We start from the raw sequence: 16,895 nt of genomic DNA, 5'->3' as shown, positions 1-16,895 counted from the left end.
TCATGAACTCAATTAAGAGATCGTACATGACTGGTGTGATTCTACATCATTGTACAACCAGAAGAGTGAGAAATGATACTCCATTTATATATGATGCGTCCAAGTGCATTCTACTGTCATGCATAACCAATTAGCATAAATTTAAAAAATAAGAAAATTAACCCTTAGGAACTAGAAATGAAAGTTTAGCAAGTATGAAACAGGAGCAAAATCAGGTTTTTATCATGATTCTGTAATACCAGTATGTGACAGACAGCTAGACTAGTTAACATTGTCATTTCAGAACATATAATGTTTGATAATGATACAAGTAGTGGCCATTTTTTTTTCAGTTCTCATGTTTTTCCCCTAGTTTCTTACACCACCACATATATGATAGGTGCATGTTGTTCTTTTAGCTCAAAGGAGCAGTTTTAAAAAATTGTTTTATATTCTGTGGCATGGACTTTCAAGGATCTTTCATGCTAATTGGTTCAATCCTTTGAAACACCTCATCTTGTATTATTATAGTCAACAGCAAATGTCCTTCTTCTATGGTTCACACAAACTTCTGTTGAAAGCATGTCTGTACTATGGATGTTTCTAGGATTATATGTAGAAAATTTAGGAGGAAAAAAAATGATTTAAGTCTGAAACAATGGATGTCAATATCTGAGCCACAACAACACTGGGGGTCCCAGAGACAGTTTTAGGATGTCCATGATGTAAAAGCTATTTTTATAATAATATAGATATATATTTTAATATTTAATATACAAAAAAAATACATATATATTTTTGGTGGTGCTGGGATTGAACCCAGGGCCTTGTGTATGCTAGGCAATCACTCTACCAAATGACCTATATCCCCAGCCCCTATAATATATTTTTTCTTAAAAAAAAAAAAAAAAAAAAAGAGATTGTATTGAATTGACCCAGTGACTATTTTGCCCTTCACTGTTGTGTTTTGCTGGGTTCTAGGAAGTGAAGGAAAGTTTGACAGTGGAAGGTCAACTCAATCCCAATACTCTGCAGGCTGCTGTGGTCATGGAAGTCACTGATATTGATGGTACTTATACTGTCCACTTTTCCATGGGAGAACTCTGTGCTCTCAACGTCCATTTCAATCTCCTCTTTCTTCAAATCAGAACGATCTGAAGACATAGTTGATCCAGTGCTGTTTTTGTTCCATCTCTTGAGGACCCTGCAGCTGTTGGCAGTCGCCGTTTTAAAAACTCTCTGTTCTTCCAAGGTTTCAAGCTGGTGTTGGCTTTTCCTTTCAGTTTCTTCAAGTTTCTTGACGTGTCCTTTGACTTCGTTGAGCAAACCAAGTATTGTGTGCCTGGTGCGATCTGGTCCTAGCAGAATCAGAACTCTTAAGCGTTCTGAACGCAGGCGCAGGTGAGCTCCTGGGTTCTTTTCCAACTTGTCGTGTAGCCCTGTTGGCAGTGCTGGTGGTGCTGCTCCCGCGGCTGTGCTGCTGTGCCCGGCTCGACCTCGGAGGGGCTTTGAATGCTGTAGCGGGGCTGGGCCTGGAGGGGAATGTTGAGACTAGCCTTCTTTACACTCTCGCTTTTGGTGCTGCAAAAAACAGGTGTTGCAAGTTGATCAACCGCACCCGTTCCCTGGGAGGCGCGGGTGGCGACCGTCCTCAACCTGCTCTTGTCCTTGACCGACAGGAGGCGCTGCCCCAGGATAATAGCCCCGCGCTGCGCCTGGACGTGGCCAGCAGCGCGCTCTCTGCCGCCCCTGCCACAATTTTTATTTTTAATGACTTTTGGGCTAGGCTAGTTAGGCCTTACTAGTTCCAATGACATTGTGTGCAATTTTATTTTGTCTTTTGTGGTGCTGGGAATAGAACTCAGGGCTCAGCATATAGTGGGCAAATGCTCTACCATGGAGCTGTACCTCCAGCTCCTGCAAGTAAAATGTTTTTGGAACACGGTCATATCTGTTTGAATATTATCTATGGCGCTTTCCTGTTATAGTGGCAGAACTGAGCAGAGGCCAAATAGCCCACAAAGCCTAAAATATTCATCATTTTATCCTTTACTGAAATAGTTTACTGACACCTCTTCTAGATAAGTGCTGAGATATCCATCTATACATATATATCCTTAAATTTGACACGTGTATTTTAAAATTTTCTAGTAGCTACATTAAAAACGTTTATAAAAAGGAAACAGGTAAAGTACATTTTAATACTCTGTTTTATGTAATTGAATATGTCCAGAATACCATTTAATGTATAACCAAAATAATAACTTATCCACGAAGTATTTTACTTTTTTTTAGGTATTAAGCCTTTAGAATGCGGTATCTTACATTTTACAGTGCATCTCAGCTTGTGCTAGCATCAAGGGCTCACTCTCTGCAAATGACTAGTGGCTATAACACATTTCCAGCAGCAAGCGACACAACGGTGAATAAAGTTAGACAAGATTCCTGCTTTCATGGAGTTTACAGTCCTACGGGAGAGAGAGAATTAAAAAAATAGGTAAAATGGGTGACTTCCATGGCTCCCTGGGGAGGACACTGGAAGCTTCCTGGTGGCCTCTCCTGGACCTGGCTTTGGCTGATTTTCCTCTGTGTCCTTTCCCACAATCATGAATATAACAGCTTTGAGTGAGATCTATGGGTCCTTCTAGGAAATTCTCGAACCTGAGGGTGGTTTTGGGAAACTCCCTGAACTGCAGCTGTTGTCAGAGATGAGGGGGGTCTCTTGTGGGGTCCGCTCCCTCTGGCAGTCCACTTGACTTAAACTCTCTGTGGAAGGGGACACTGGGCAAAGACCTGAAGGGAGAAGGGGACCACCTGGAGGACCTGGGGGCTGGAACAGAGCCCGCCAGCACGAGCATGCTCCTCCTCAAACAAATGCTGATGTTTTAAAGTTGGAGCATCAGTTTAAAATCGAGGTTAGGGTAGTTGGAGATTAGCTTGGGTTTTAGAATTGGCGTGTGGCCAGGGCGAAGGCTGCAGAGGTGAGTACTCAGTGTTGAGATATTTTATAGTTCAGAGTGATGTTCAGACCCAACGTGTGGCTTGTGGTGTCCAATACTGAGAGTCACATTTAGTTGCTGGTGTGTACACTTGCACGGATTCTATTGAACAGCCAGGGCGACCCATTCTCTTTCCATTAAATGACAGAAGCCAGCTGATCATTGTTTTAGAGATTGGAGAGACTAAATATGTAACCCTGGAAATTATACCCATTCCATGTTATCAATGTGTGCAAATCACAGAAAGACATTTTCAGTTACATGAGGACTTGGAGAGTATGTCACCCAAAAAGTCTTCTGAAAAACACAATATGGCTGAAAGGATTCATCCAAATGAAAAATAAAATAAAATAAAATAAAATAAAATAAAAGGTAGCAAAGAGGCGTTTTATGTAAGGAGCAAAGACGAACAATGAAACCACTTATAAATAGTTTAATCTAAATACTTTTGCTATCCAAATAGCTTTAATGATTGATTTTTAAGGAATTAAGCTTATGTATTTTCCCAACATTTCAAGCCACACAGGAGAAAAAAAGTCTAATTTAGTGTTCTAAATTTTGATGATCTGAAAGGTAAATAGTAAACAGTTATTTAAATGAAGTTGGTTGTGAACATGATAAATACAGAAGGCAATGTGTACAATTAAAAATAGTTAAAAGAAAGCCAGTTATGGTGCTGCACATCTGTAATCTCATATGCTTGGGAGGCTGAAGTAGGAGGATCACCTTAGTTTGAGGCCAACCTTAGCAACTTAGTAAGACCCTGTCTCAAAGTAAAAAATAAAAAAGACTGGGGATGTAGCTCAGTGATAAAGCACCCCTGGGTTCAATCCATAGTGCCAAAAATAAATTAATTAAAAAATAATAAAGTAAACCTCCATTCTAGACTTCCCTTTGTTACTTTCCTGAGATGGATTCACTATTCCTATCCTTGACTATTTTTTTTTCTTATTTATTTAAAAAAAATTTTTAGTTGTAACTGGACACAATACTTTTATTTTATTTATTTATTTTTATGTGGTGCTGAAAATTAAACCCAGTGCCTCACATATGCGAGGTAAATGCTCTATCCCTGAGCTATAGCCCCTACTTTTTTATTTGGTGGGCATACATCCTGAATATATGGCAGGCATGTTTATTCTACCATCTTGCTCTACTAGTGATGGCAGTAGTCTGGAATTCTAGAACTTCAAAGGCTTGCATTTTATCTTCTACCTGCAGGGTTGCTAATGACGGTCAGGTACTCTTTCCTCAGCTTGTGACGACTTTTACTGATGTCATCCTTTATTATTTTGTGCCAGAAGTTTTAAGATTGCCTCTTCATGCTCGTCATTTTGAAACTTGACCACCGAGTGTCTAGTTAGGGTGTTTTTTCCATTCCGTCTATTCCTTTCCACTTGGGGGGGGGTTTCCATCTAAGGACTGTGTCCTCAGTCACCCACAGAAGTTAACCCAGTGGCCACAGACCACCAGACATTTCTGCCAAATCAACAGCAGGATTGAGAAGGATCAAGATGAACAGACAGAAAAAATAAAAACCCAGACAAAATTCAGGGAAACGAAAGTTCAAAAATGCTGACTGACCTTTCTCTCAGTCCACGACCTCTGAAACCCTCCATTGGCCCAGAGTCAGGGGGTGATCCTCTTCTCTACACAGCAAATTCATATCTTTGCTCTCTTTTCAGACCTCCAGAGAAGCCTCCCCATCTCACCTCAGCTAATTACCTCAATTCCTACTTCCTTTAGAAGAAAATTTTCATGAGCTCCTTCCACCCGATTTACCCAATCCCAATCAGTTCCCACGTATCTCCTGCAATTATGGGTACTTGCGTCCACTCTCAGTGAAGGCTGTGCCTTCCCCTAGGCTCCAGATCGTATTCCCTCTTGCCAGGAAGGTTTTCACCGCTCTCTCCCCATCTCCTGAGCCATCCTTTCCTCCTCTGTGCTCACCAATTCCATTTGCATGCATACAGGCTGCCACTGTCCACGCCTTCAAATACAGCAAAAACTTCCCTGCTTCCCCTCCAGCCACCGCCTTTCCACCTTCTTCCCTTTGCGGGTACGTGTCCTGAAATTTGTCTATATTTTTGTCTCTGATTTCTTATCTCTGGCCCCTACTGTTCTACCAAAACAAATCTCGTCAAGATCAAGGAAGACCGACCTCCTTGTAACTGGATCAGAGGTCCATTTTCATTGGACACAGGAACCACTCCTCCTTCCCTGAGGCTCCTATCTTCACTGGGCGCCCAGTGTCCCTGTTTTATCTCTGACCTAACTGCACCTCCTTTTCTCTATCGCCGATGGTCGCTCAACTGCTCACCCTCCTAATATTGAAATCTATGCCATTCAGCTCTTTTTCTTTTCTTTCTTTCTTTTTTTATGGTGCTGGAAATTGAACCTAGGGCCTTGTGCTTGACAGGTAAGCACTCTACCAACTGAGCTATCTCCCCAGCCCCATTCAGCTCTTTTCAAAATTTTTTATTTTATTTTTTAATTTGTAGTTTTACATGACAGTAGGATGCATTTTGGCAGAATGTATATACATAAAGTATAACTGATTCTATTAGGTTCCCACTCCTGTGGTTGTGCATGATGTGGAGTTAATACAAATGCAATGCCACTCAGCCCTGGAACACCTCTCCTTCTCCTCCTTTTTTTTTTTTTTTTTGCGGTGCTGAGGATTGAACCCAGGGCCTTATACTCGCAAGGCAAGCACTCTACCAACTGAGCTTTATCCCCAGCCCTCCTCCTTCTCTTTCTTTTTGTGGCATTGGGGATCACACCCTAAACCAGTGCACTTCCACTGAGCTGCACCCCTTTCTTTATTTATACTTCCTGAATTTCCTTTTAAAGAATATATATATACAAATATATATATTTTCCTAAATATATATGTAATTATATATGTAATTCCTCACATATATATTCCTAACTCCCTGATCTCAGGACTCATGTATTCAACTGCCTATTTAACGTCCCCTTTGATGTTAAATAGACTCTCATACTTAGCAAGCCCCAAACTGAATTCCTGATCTAGCCACTCCCTCCTCCTTCCTCCTCATATATGCACTAGTAAGAACACCAACATCTGACCCAAAGACTATATTCAGATGTTACCAACTGTCCCAACCATGTGTCTTTCCTGTGTGGTCCAGGATCACACTTGACACTTTAGAGTCAAGTCTCTGTCTACCACAATTTGGACAGTTCCTTCATCAATCCTGGTCTTTTGTGACTCCAATAGTTCTAGCTGCAGGCTTTTCAGGCAGTCTGGTTCCATCGATGTTCCATCGAAAGGACAAACTTGGACACATGTTCCTGGGAGGAAAATGCAGAAGGAAGGATGCCCCCTTCTCCCGCATCACAGGGGGAGGCACATGACAGGTACTTGTCCCTCCACTGGCCATGGGTCACTTGGGTGTCTTCCTGGTTTCTTCACGTTAACTCATTGTTTTCCCACTTGTAGTTAATAAGCATTTTGTTCTATTTTATTCACATTGGATTAAATCCATTATTGTAATTATTTATTTGCAAATCAGTCCAGATTTGTCCAGCGAGATCATGCTTAAAATTGACTCCTGATTCCTTTAGATCTGTCCTCGTTGTTCTTGAAGCAATTCTTTTACTTTCTGTCACAAGACAGTGTTCCAGCCTTATCTTGTAAAATCCTTGTCCAGTCCTGGAGTTAACTATTTCTCCAAGAAGTCCTACAGTGGAGAACCATGTTTGGAAACTAGAATCTGGGTACTTGGTGAGGCATTGTTTCTGTGGTTCCATTGATTCTGGGCCTTCTCGGTATACCAGTGGTAGGGCATATATGCATGTGTCTTTGTGCATATGTGTGTGTCTTACATATAACTATTTATGTATCTATCTATTTTTATGTTTAATATTTGCACAGAACTGTATTTCCAATCCTATTCCTCAGGATTATTTCCAGGCTTTCTTCTTTCCTTATACTTAAATCCCTTACTCCCTTCTTGGTCCATGAGAAAACTGTCTCATTATCTTCAGTGTGGTTATTTATGTACTCAGTCTTCTGGGCTGTAAGGAATTTCCCTACAGTGTTTGTCACCTCCATGACTGTCTAACCCCTCTGTTGCTATCTTTGTAGCTACCACCATCTCCAAGAGAAGGGGAGGAGAGGAAGGAAAAGGAAAGAAAGAGAGAAATAGGAGGAAGGCAAATTTTTCAGGAAGTGGAAAGGAAGGAAAATATATACTTAACTTTCTTTTTAAAATCTTATTTTAATCCTAGCAGCTTGGGAGGCTGAGACGGGAGGATTGTAAATTCAAAGTCAAGCTCAGCAACTTAGTGAGGTACTGAGCAACTCAGTGAGACCCTGTCTTTAGATAAAAAATAAAAAAAAAGGGGTGGGGATGTGGCTCAGTGGTTCAGTACCCTAGGTTCAGTCCCAGGTACCAAACCAAACCAAACTAAACCAAATGACAAGAAAAAAACCCTTGTTTTAAAATCCTTTTTGAATCTTTTCTTTATGGCATGAGGCAGAAATCTCGATCTTTTCCCAAGTACAACAATCAGTTATGTTCTTGAATAGTGTTCTTTTTCTCTGCTTTAGCTATAACTCCCTTGGCTCTGATTTGTATAAGGATACAATTCAAGAATGCAAGGGCAGTCCACACTTTATGTTGACACCAGGACAGTGAAGCCAGGAACTGAGACACCTCTCAAGAGCCAAGTAGTTTCTCATCTCTCCTGGATAACAGGACTCACCCATTACTGTCTCCCTGGCTCCACATCTTTGACTAGCTTTCTCTGCTTAACATGGACCTCTGTGGCCACCAACTCAAGTCTTTGCAATGCCCAAACATTGAGAAAGATAATCTGCTTTTCTCAGACTATAGATTGTTTGATCTCAGCTCTGGACTCTACCTCTGGTCCATTCACTTCTGGCCAGGGCAGGGAGCAAAGTTATGGTAGCAGCTGGGGCAGCCCCTACAGGTCTGTAGATAACATGGCAGTTTCTCTAAGAAGGGGTGAGACATGTGGAGGATCCTGAACACATCTGCTACCTTCTAGAGTAATACATGAAGTTCTCTTAGAGTGGTTATTATTGGCTAATTGATGTGAAGTGAGGGCATTTGGTAAAGGTTTTGTGAATCTGAAAATTAAGGATTGTTTTGGGTTCATGGACTAGTTATTGGGGAGCACTGATCTAAATCTACCATTGCAGTATCTCACATGAGCAAGCTGAGACCCAAAGGGAACAATCGATTTGTCCCTATATGGATGGTCTGTCGGCGACAAAGCTGGGATTAGAACCAGGCTGACAGTAGGGTAAGGTGAGTGGGGCACCAAAGATGCAGAATTTAGGGAGACCCTCACTCTCAGGGTCATGCAGTTGCCCTAGGCACCTTCTTGACTCACCCTAGGCTCAGCCCAGACAAGAACTTTAGGGTGCTGCTCATCAGGAGGGAGACAGCATATGTGGATTGGAGGTTTTGGGTGAGGGGCGCTGGTGAGGGGTTTCCCAGGGTTGCTACCTTCAGGGAGAAGCAAGTCCCTGAGGGAGGCTGGCTGAGCTCCTTTCCCCGAGGTGAGGGACCTGGCAGCCCCAGGAACGGTTGCTCCCTGGAGAGGCTTGAATTGTCCGTGTGCTCAGAGCTTTGAGGGCCCCTCCCGTCTGGGTGCAGAACTCTGATTATCTTTAGAGAGTTGCTGAGAGTTGCAGCATTTCTGAGCCCTGACAATGAGTACTTCTCTTTTCTCGCTCATAAAAATAGGCCAGACCTGCCTCATAGGATCTGTTCTTGCAGGCAGGTCATGCAGCGTTGGGCTTCTCTCGCCTCCAGTCTGGTATTACTTCCTTCATGTAGAACTGCTTCCTAAGGATTTTAGCAGTGGAGAGTTTTACAAAACTTGGTGCTGGCTTTATTGTTGGTTGAGGTTAAAAAAAAAAAAAAATCACCAAGATGGCTAGTGAGACATAGAAGAAGTAAATACCCTAAGCCTTGTGACCCTTCTTTAGTTACCAACCTGGTCCAAGTTCTACAGTCCCTCTTTTTTTTTGCAGTGTTGGGGATTAAACCCAAGACCTTGTGCTTCTAAGGCAAACACTCTACCAACTGAGCTATACCCCCAGCTCCTAAAATCCTTTTTTACCTGACTCTTATTCCACGTTTACCCTGAGTTGGTGTGTTTTCCACAATGTACCCAGAGGGATCTGCTGAAACAAAAAGAAAGAAAGAAAGAAAGAAAGAAAGAAAGAAAGAAAGAAAGAAAGGAAGGAAGGAAGGAAGGAAGGAAGGAAGGAAGGAAGGAAGGAAGGAAGGAAGGAAAGGCATTCAGAATACCAAGGAAGAAACAAAACTGTCTTCACAGATGACATGATCTTGTGCAGTATGTACGAAATTAAAAAAAAAAAAACTAAAAGACTATTAGAACTAGTGAATGAGTTCAGCAAGGTAGTAGGATATGTGGTCAATATATAAAAATCAATTGTATTTCTATGTGCTTGCAGTGAACAATCCACAAGTGAAATTAGGAAAACAGCTTCATTTATAATACATCAATAAGAATCAAACACTTAGGAATGAAGTTCACAAAAGACGTACAAAATTTATACAGTGGAAACTTCAAAATATTGTTGAACAAAGTTAAAGAAATGAAAAGAGCTCATGTTTGTAGATCAGAGGACTTAATATAGTTAGAATAGCAATAATCTGTAAATTGATCTATAGATTCAATACAGTCACTATTAGAATCCCAGTGGGCTTCTTTGTAGAAATTGACAAGTGAGTCCTAAATTTTCTATGGAAACTCAAGGGACAGCCAAATAGCCAAGATAATCTTGAAAGAAAAGGCATTGGAGGACTCACATGGTCTAATCTCAAAATCACTACAAAATAGCAATAATTAGGACAATGTGGTATTGACCCAAGGACAGACACAGGTCAGTGAAACAGAATTGAGAGTCCAGAAGTAAACCCATTTATCTATGGTTAAGCAATTTTTGGTAAGGGTGTGAAGATTCTTCAAAATAGGAAAACAATAATCTTTTTCAATGAATAGTGTTGGGACAAGGGAATAGTCACATATAGGAGAATGTGAATGTCCTCACACTGTAGAGAAAGATTGAAGTAAAATGGGTCAAAGACCTATATATTAGAGACCAGCTCTCATAATCATTTGACCTCTGAACATTCCTGCATTATTTACCACATAAGCTTATTAGTGGGCACCTCATAGCTAAACCATAACTTCTGCCCCCTGACCCCCAAAAGTTCATGTCCATCTCATAGTGCAAAATGCATTTAGTCCATCTCCAAGAATCTCCAAGGTCTTAACAATTTCAGCATTGCTCAAAAGTCCAGGTCCAAAGTTTCTTCTGAGACTTAAGGCAAATTCTTGACTGTAAGCCCCTATGAAAATCAAAAGCAAATCATATATTTCAATCTACTGTGGCACATTCCCATTCCAAAAGGGAGAAATAGAGGTATAGAAAGAAGGGATGCAACCTAAGCAACAACAAAAGCCAGCCAGGCAAACAAGTCCTGGAGCTCCATGTCTAGCCTCTGGGGCCCTTGGCAGCAAGGTGCTGTCTCCAAAGGGCTTGAGAGAGCTCTGCTCCTATGGCCCAGCCAGTTGCAGTGCTCATGGCCTCCCGCTTGGCTGTCTCTGTCTGCAGCCAGCAGCTTTCCTTGGCAGATGTTCCATGTTACTGGCTTCTCCTAATCTGGGTGGTCTCCACTGCAACTTACGGCTTCATGCGTCATCCTCGCAGGGGCTGCCTGCAGGGATCTTATTTATGCCTTCTGTGTGAGTCAGATTCTCACTGCTGTGACCATATGTTTCCGTAAGGGAGGAAAGGTTTATCTTGGTTCATGGTTTCAGAGGTCTCAGTCCATGGTCAGATGAGTCCCCCAGACGTGAGGCAAAACCTTAGGCAGAAGGAAGCTGCTCACTTCATGGCAAGACGGAAGCAAAGAGAGAAAGGAGCTGGGGACAAGATACCGTCCCCAAGAGAATGCCCCCAAGAATCCCCTCCTTTCTGCTAGCTCTCACCTCCCAAACTTTGAACCACCTCCTAATGGTCCATTCACATTACGAATCCCTCAGTGAATTTATCCACTGATGAGGTCAGAGCCCTCGTGATCCAATCTCTACCCCAAAATCCCACCTCTGGACGTGGCTGCATTGGGAACCAAGCCTTCAACACGTGAGTCTTTGGGGGACATTCCAGATCCACAACACCTTCTGTGTCAGCTGACTTCCTTTAACACCAGTACTGGAAGGTGCTGCTGCTCATCACTACAGGTCAAGGTCAACCAAGGTTCCCTGCTTGGACTTTGTCACCACCTAGGAAGGGAAGCTGTTCCTTACTGTTGGGCGAGTGTGAGGTTCTGGCTTCCATTCGTCATTCATAGCTACCTCCTTGGCTAGACGGGATAGAAGTGCCTCATTATTGCTCCCCATGTGACCTTCACTAACACCGTAGGGTGAGTGGCCTCATCGTCACCAGACAGGGTGCAAGTCCCGACTGCAGTAGGCACCTCTGACCCCACCACAGCGGGGAAGGCGGGCGGGCGTGAAAGTCCAGGATCCTAGGTGGTCTCAACGAACACCATAGACAGTGGGGGTGAAGAGGAAGCTTCCTAGCAGCTGCAGGAAGCTCCAAGTCTGGGTCCCCACTCTGCTTATCCAGGCATGAGTGCAGCTGGTGGGGACACAGTATTTTAGGGTATTTAACTAGAGCAGGGCAGTTTTTGTCTACAAGCTTTCTGTCTCACCAGGTTGTCCTTTTCCTGGTTCTTTGACTGGAGACAGCTGCCTTTTCTTGGCTCCTCACCCCTTTTTTGTGTGTATCTGTTGGTGTTTTGGGATTTTTTTGGTCCCACATCAGGATGTATGAGGCATAAAGAAAGCCCAGAGGACTCCCTGCCATGTCCTTCCTTGGTTCTGAGATTTCCAGCTAGTCTGCCTTATTCTCTTCACCTTTCAGTTTCTCAAGTTGACTTACATCTAATGTCCTATTTGTACTTAGTGTTAGGAAAAATAAAATAAAAAATGCAAAAATGCATCACCAGATGTTAGGGGCAGTTGTGGCTCGCCCATAGCTCCCAGAAAAATGCTCCGCAGACATGAGGTCTCACACAAGGGACTTTATTTTTGCGGTCTGCTCAGGGAGAAAAGAAGGGGTGAAAGAGAAAAAGGGCGTGGCTTCTCCCAGATATTGGAATCTCCCGGGCTGGGAGGAACCAAATGCCGAGAATTCTTGCAGGCCAATAGCATGTTAGGATGTAATGTGAGAGGCAGCAAGATGGCGGCAGTGTAAGCCGGAAATTCCTGAATCATAAGAGGCGGGCAGAGCGCAGATTGACAGGTGGTGGGAAGGCCGGAAATTCCTGTAACGGAAAAGGCGGGTGGAGTGCAGATTGATAAGTGGTTGGGAGGTGGGAAATTCCTGTACAGGAGAGGCGGGCAGCTTTATACCTTACACTTAGCATGACAAATAGGGAAATGTATACTTACATTGGAAGTGGAAGACTCTCAGGGGGTTTGAAAAAATAATCCTTCCTTATCTCCTCCTCCCTGCCCCCTCCCTGACTTGAGAGGCCAAGGGTTGCACCCTGGACTGCTGTTCCCTGGGACTTCCATACTCCCTTTGCTTTCCTTCTCAACTTCTGCTCAGCCTTTGCAATTTAGCTCTTGGGTCAGCTCCTGAAGACAGACACCGCTTGGCCTCCTGCACCAAGCCTTCCTTCTAGGCAGGCGAGAGGGCTGTGCTGTGCTTATTTTAATGGAGCACTCGCCACACCAGATCGAAGGGTCATTTTTCATGGCTGCTTCCCCAGAAATGGTGAACTCCCTAACAGTGGGGTTTTGCTGGTTCTTCTTCCAAGCCTCTGGCAAATAAAATGGGGTCCATATGAATGGTTATGTAAAATAAATGCGTATCCCTCCACTGCACCCCTTCCACTGGAAGAGCATGAGGCAGGGAACTCTGGTCTAGGATTGGGAGAAGGAACAGACCACTCTCAGCGAAGAAGGGACCTGAGGAGAGGAAGGTGGGACTGCTTGTTTTCTGGGTGTTCCTTTCTCTCTAGGCAGGAAGAATTCTTTGGTAGGAGCGGGGTGGCAGGTGAGGACCACAGAATTCATGCTGGAGAAAAAATGAGCCAAAATAAATGGGAAAATTCTTCCTTTCTTAGTCCTGAGGGATAACTCAGTGAGACTATTGGGTCGTGGCCTCTATCTTAAAGTTTCTGGGTTTGCATTTCTTTAAAAAGGGGCGGAGGGAGGGTGGGGTTCTATTTCCTGACAAGGACTGCAGACCTACTGAGATCCCAGCATCAGCGGGTGTCATTTTCAGTTGAGAGGTGAGAAGAACACGCCCCGATGGGGACACTGCAGGGACAGCCCCCAGCTCTCCCCTCCTGCAGCAGTGTGGTTAGCTGGAGAGTCATCCTCCCCTCTGCAAAGACTCCTCGTGGTGGCCACAGCTACGCCTTCCTGGAGGGCGGGGCTCCACCACCTAGGAAAAGGGCATCTATAATGACTGGCAGAGCAGAGGAAGTCGAGGTTTAGGGATGATTTCTTTACCTGACTTCAGAGGAGTAGATTCGGAGCATGAAAACATCTCTTACTGTAGAGAGGATATTAAGAAGAGAAAGCTGGGGTCGCAGTGGACACCAAATGGTGATGGAATTAATGCGCATGCAGTTAGGAATATGGCCATCAGTGGAAAAAGTGGTGTGGACGTTGGGGATGATGAGGAAGTTGCTGAAATGTTTACAGATCTTGGGAGGAAAGATGGGGTCTGTTTATGGAAACTACACAACCATCTTCAGGGGTTAAGGAAGAGTATAAGGGGGACTTACATAGTTGTGCCTTGTCTTTAGATGGGAACCGGCTAAAAGGAATCCTCTTCATTTCCTAAAAATGGAGAAGATGCTAATAGAGTGAGTGGCTGATATATCATTACAATGCACTTTGATGATGGTGAATTATTATGTGTTTTCAGTGTTTCACCAAAAAAAGTTTCAAAAACTTCAATGCTATTGCTATTAAAAAATCCTTCCATTCCCATCTGTTAGCTTGAGTGAGTAATTTAAAAAGTAGAAATAGAATCGATGCCAAATTTGGTCTTATTATGGCAGTCAATTATATTCACTCATGGAAATGTGAACTGATTAAGGAAAAAACCCCAACTTTTATCTCTTTGAGATCCATTTCCATTAAATTTTTATTTTTAGGGGTTGGGGTTATGGCTCAGTGGTAGCGCACTTGCCTAGCATGTGTGAGGTTCTGGGTTCAATTCTCAGCACCACATATAAGTAAATGGATAAATAATGATCTATCAACATCTAAAAAATATTTTTTAAAAAATTTATTTTTAATTATGTTTTATTTTTTTGTAGAAAGTGCTGGGGATGAAACCCAGGACCTTTGCTCATGCTAGGCAAGCATTCTTCCATTGAGATATATTCCCATTCCTAAAATTTCACTTTTTATGTTTACAACTGTTTATCACAATATATAAGTATGTTATTTCAGGTAAATATTTACTAATGAACAATTATAATCACAGTCCTTTTGGGAGAAATGTTAACACTGAGTCTTACGGCTATAGGAAATGAAAAAAAAATATATTACAAATAAACACACGAGTCACTTAATTTGTTTTTCTCTCTCTTTTTTCCCAGTGTTGGGGAAATTTACTTCTTCATTTAAGAGGAAGTATTCATAATAAGTAATTCAAAGAATACAAAAGGATCTTCCTCTATTCCCTGTCTCCAGTTACTCCATGCTCTTGCTAGAAAGACCCTCTGAAACCAGGGTCTTGGTCATCCTGTCATAGATTTTATCTGGGAACTTTCAAATAGATAGCTAGTGCCCAGTAAACATGTCTTCTTTTTGTTGTTTATCTACTTCATCTAGAAAGAAGATTCTCTTTGAGTTCCGCCATGTCTTTCTGAGGTGTCTGGGCAGAGCCTGAGACGAAATCCTGAGGTCAACCTAGCAAATCCTTTCTGCTGGCAATTCTTGAGCAGTGTGTGCAGTGGAGAGACTGGTGGCAGTGTTGGGGAGCCCAGAGAGACCCTGCCTGCCAAGGGACACACAGCAGAGCGGGGCCACAGGGGACGTGGGGCAGCTTCCCCATACCTCACTCACTGTCTCAGCCCAGGGATTCCCCAGCTCTGGGAACTTGTGTTTCCCCACAAAAGATATAAAATCCTAGCCCCTGGTACCTTGGAATGTAACTTTATTTAGAAACAGGTCTTTGTAGGTGTAAATAGGTTAAATGAGTTCACATGGAATTGGGGTGGACCCCAAGTCCCATGACTGGTGGTGTTATTTTATCTTGTACTGGGGATGGAGCCCCGGGCCTCCTGCCTGATAGGCAAGTGCTCCCTCACGGAGCTGCTGTCATTATGAAGGGGCCATGTGAAGACAGAGACACAGACACACAGGGAGTAGGCCATATGACCACAGAGACAGAGACTGGAGTGATGTGTCTATAGGCCAAGGAGCAACAAAGATTGCCACCAGAAGCAAGAGAGAACTTGGGACAGATTCCCTCCCACTCACATCCACCAGAGGAACCCAGCCCTGCTGACACCTTGACTTCAGATTCCCAGCCTCCAGGACTGGGAGAGAACGTGTTTCTGTGGCATTAAGCCTACAGTGTGTGGTGATTATTATGGCAGCTGTAGGGAACTGATACGGGCATCCTGAGCCAGCTTGGTTCCTTATCCCCAGTACAGGCACAGGAGGTTTCCTTCCTGAAGCAGGGGCTGTGGGTGCCCTGCCAAATGTCTTTGTCATTTCTTGGCTTATAGCTGCAACTCTCCAATCTCTGCCTCCCTCTTCACATAGACCCTGTCCTCTTTTCATAAGGACACCAGCAATTAGATTCAGGGTCCACCCTAATCTTGTATTTTATCTTAACATACAACATTCCATTTCCAAAGATCCTATTTTAAATAACGTCATACTCCCATTACTGAGGGGTCAGGTCTTGAACATACCTTTTGAGGAGACACAATTCAGTTCATCACAGGTGTGAAGCCACACAGGTGATGTTTGATCTCTTGCTTTTCTCATTCAGGTAGCAAGATCAGGATGCTGAGTGTGTTTTTAAGAATTGAGAGCTGGGGAGAGATTTGGAAACGTGGTTTGTAAGACTCATGTAGCTGGCGAGTTGTTCGGGAATTAGGTCTGGTCTGGTTCATGCTGTTGACCTCTGTGACTGGCTCAGCCTGGTGGGCAGTGCTCTGGGGCTAAGCTGGTTATCGCACACTGGCCAGACCCCCATGGCTGGTTCAATTAGCTGTGGCTGGGGAGGTGGGCTTCTGTGATACCCTCTGAGAACTCGTCTTCTGTGGCTTGCTAGGAAGAGAGAGCTCCAAAAAGCAAGAGATTATATGAGCTCAATTAAATCAGCTGGAGTCCTGTGGGTGTTTTAGGGGTGTTTCAGGCATGCCCTATCCTCAGCTATCTCTTCCACCTGCCCAGCTGCTAGGAAGTTTTTTGAGTCAGGGGATAAGGGCAGATGGGTGCAAGGGGTCCCAGGAGCTTTGAGAGTGGAGTAGCAAGTGCTTATTACTGACCTTTGATGGCGACAGGAAACAGGTTCCCAATTTTCTCTGCATCTGAATCTCTGAAAGAATATCCTTCTCATATCTTGCACTCAAGAAACTGAGGTGGGGGGATGGACCCTGATATCCGACACTCTACTGGCCTCCCTCATTCAACAACTGGGAAATCCTCCGGAGGAAATCCGGTCGAAAAGTCCTGACACCCAAATGATTTCACCAACGCTTTTTCTCTTCAGAGAAACTTGGAGGGTATACCCTTTTTCCTTAAATGGCATTACTTCTGCCCCCAAAAAGAAAGCGTGTGGTTTTGGGGGCGGGGACATTTTGGGTTTTAAACAACACATTTTAAGAACAT

General features: G+C 43.5%; 1 pseudogene across 1 annotated transcript; it reads right to left on the bottom strand.

The window, feature by feature from the left end:
* Positions 1 to 933: 933 nt before the first annotated feature.
* LOC306647141 (max-interacting protein 1-like) lies at positions 934 to 10,707 on the bottom strand (annotated as a pseudogene). The gene is made up of 2 exons: positions 10,700 to 10,707; positions 934 to 1,511 (listed from the first exon to the last, which is right to left on the bottom strand). The product of its transcript is annotated as a max-interacting protein 1-like (transcript).
* Between the last annotated feature and the right edge of the window lie 6,188 nt (positions 10,708 to 16,895).

The sequence above is a fragment of the Sciurus vulgaris genome (assembly GCF_902686455.1).
Source record: "Sciurus vulgaris genome assembly, chromosome: 16".
Classification (NCBI taxonomy): domain Eukaryota; kingdom Metazoa; phylum Chordata; class Mammalia; order Rodentia; family Sciuridae; genus Sciurus; species Sciurus vulgaris.
Note: the sequence above shows the minus strand (reverse complement) of the source record. Positions and strands in the feature narration are given on the sequence as shown.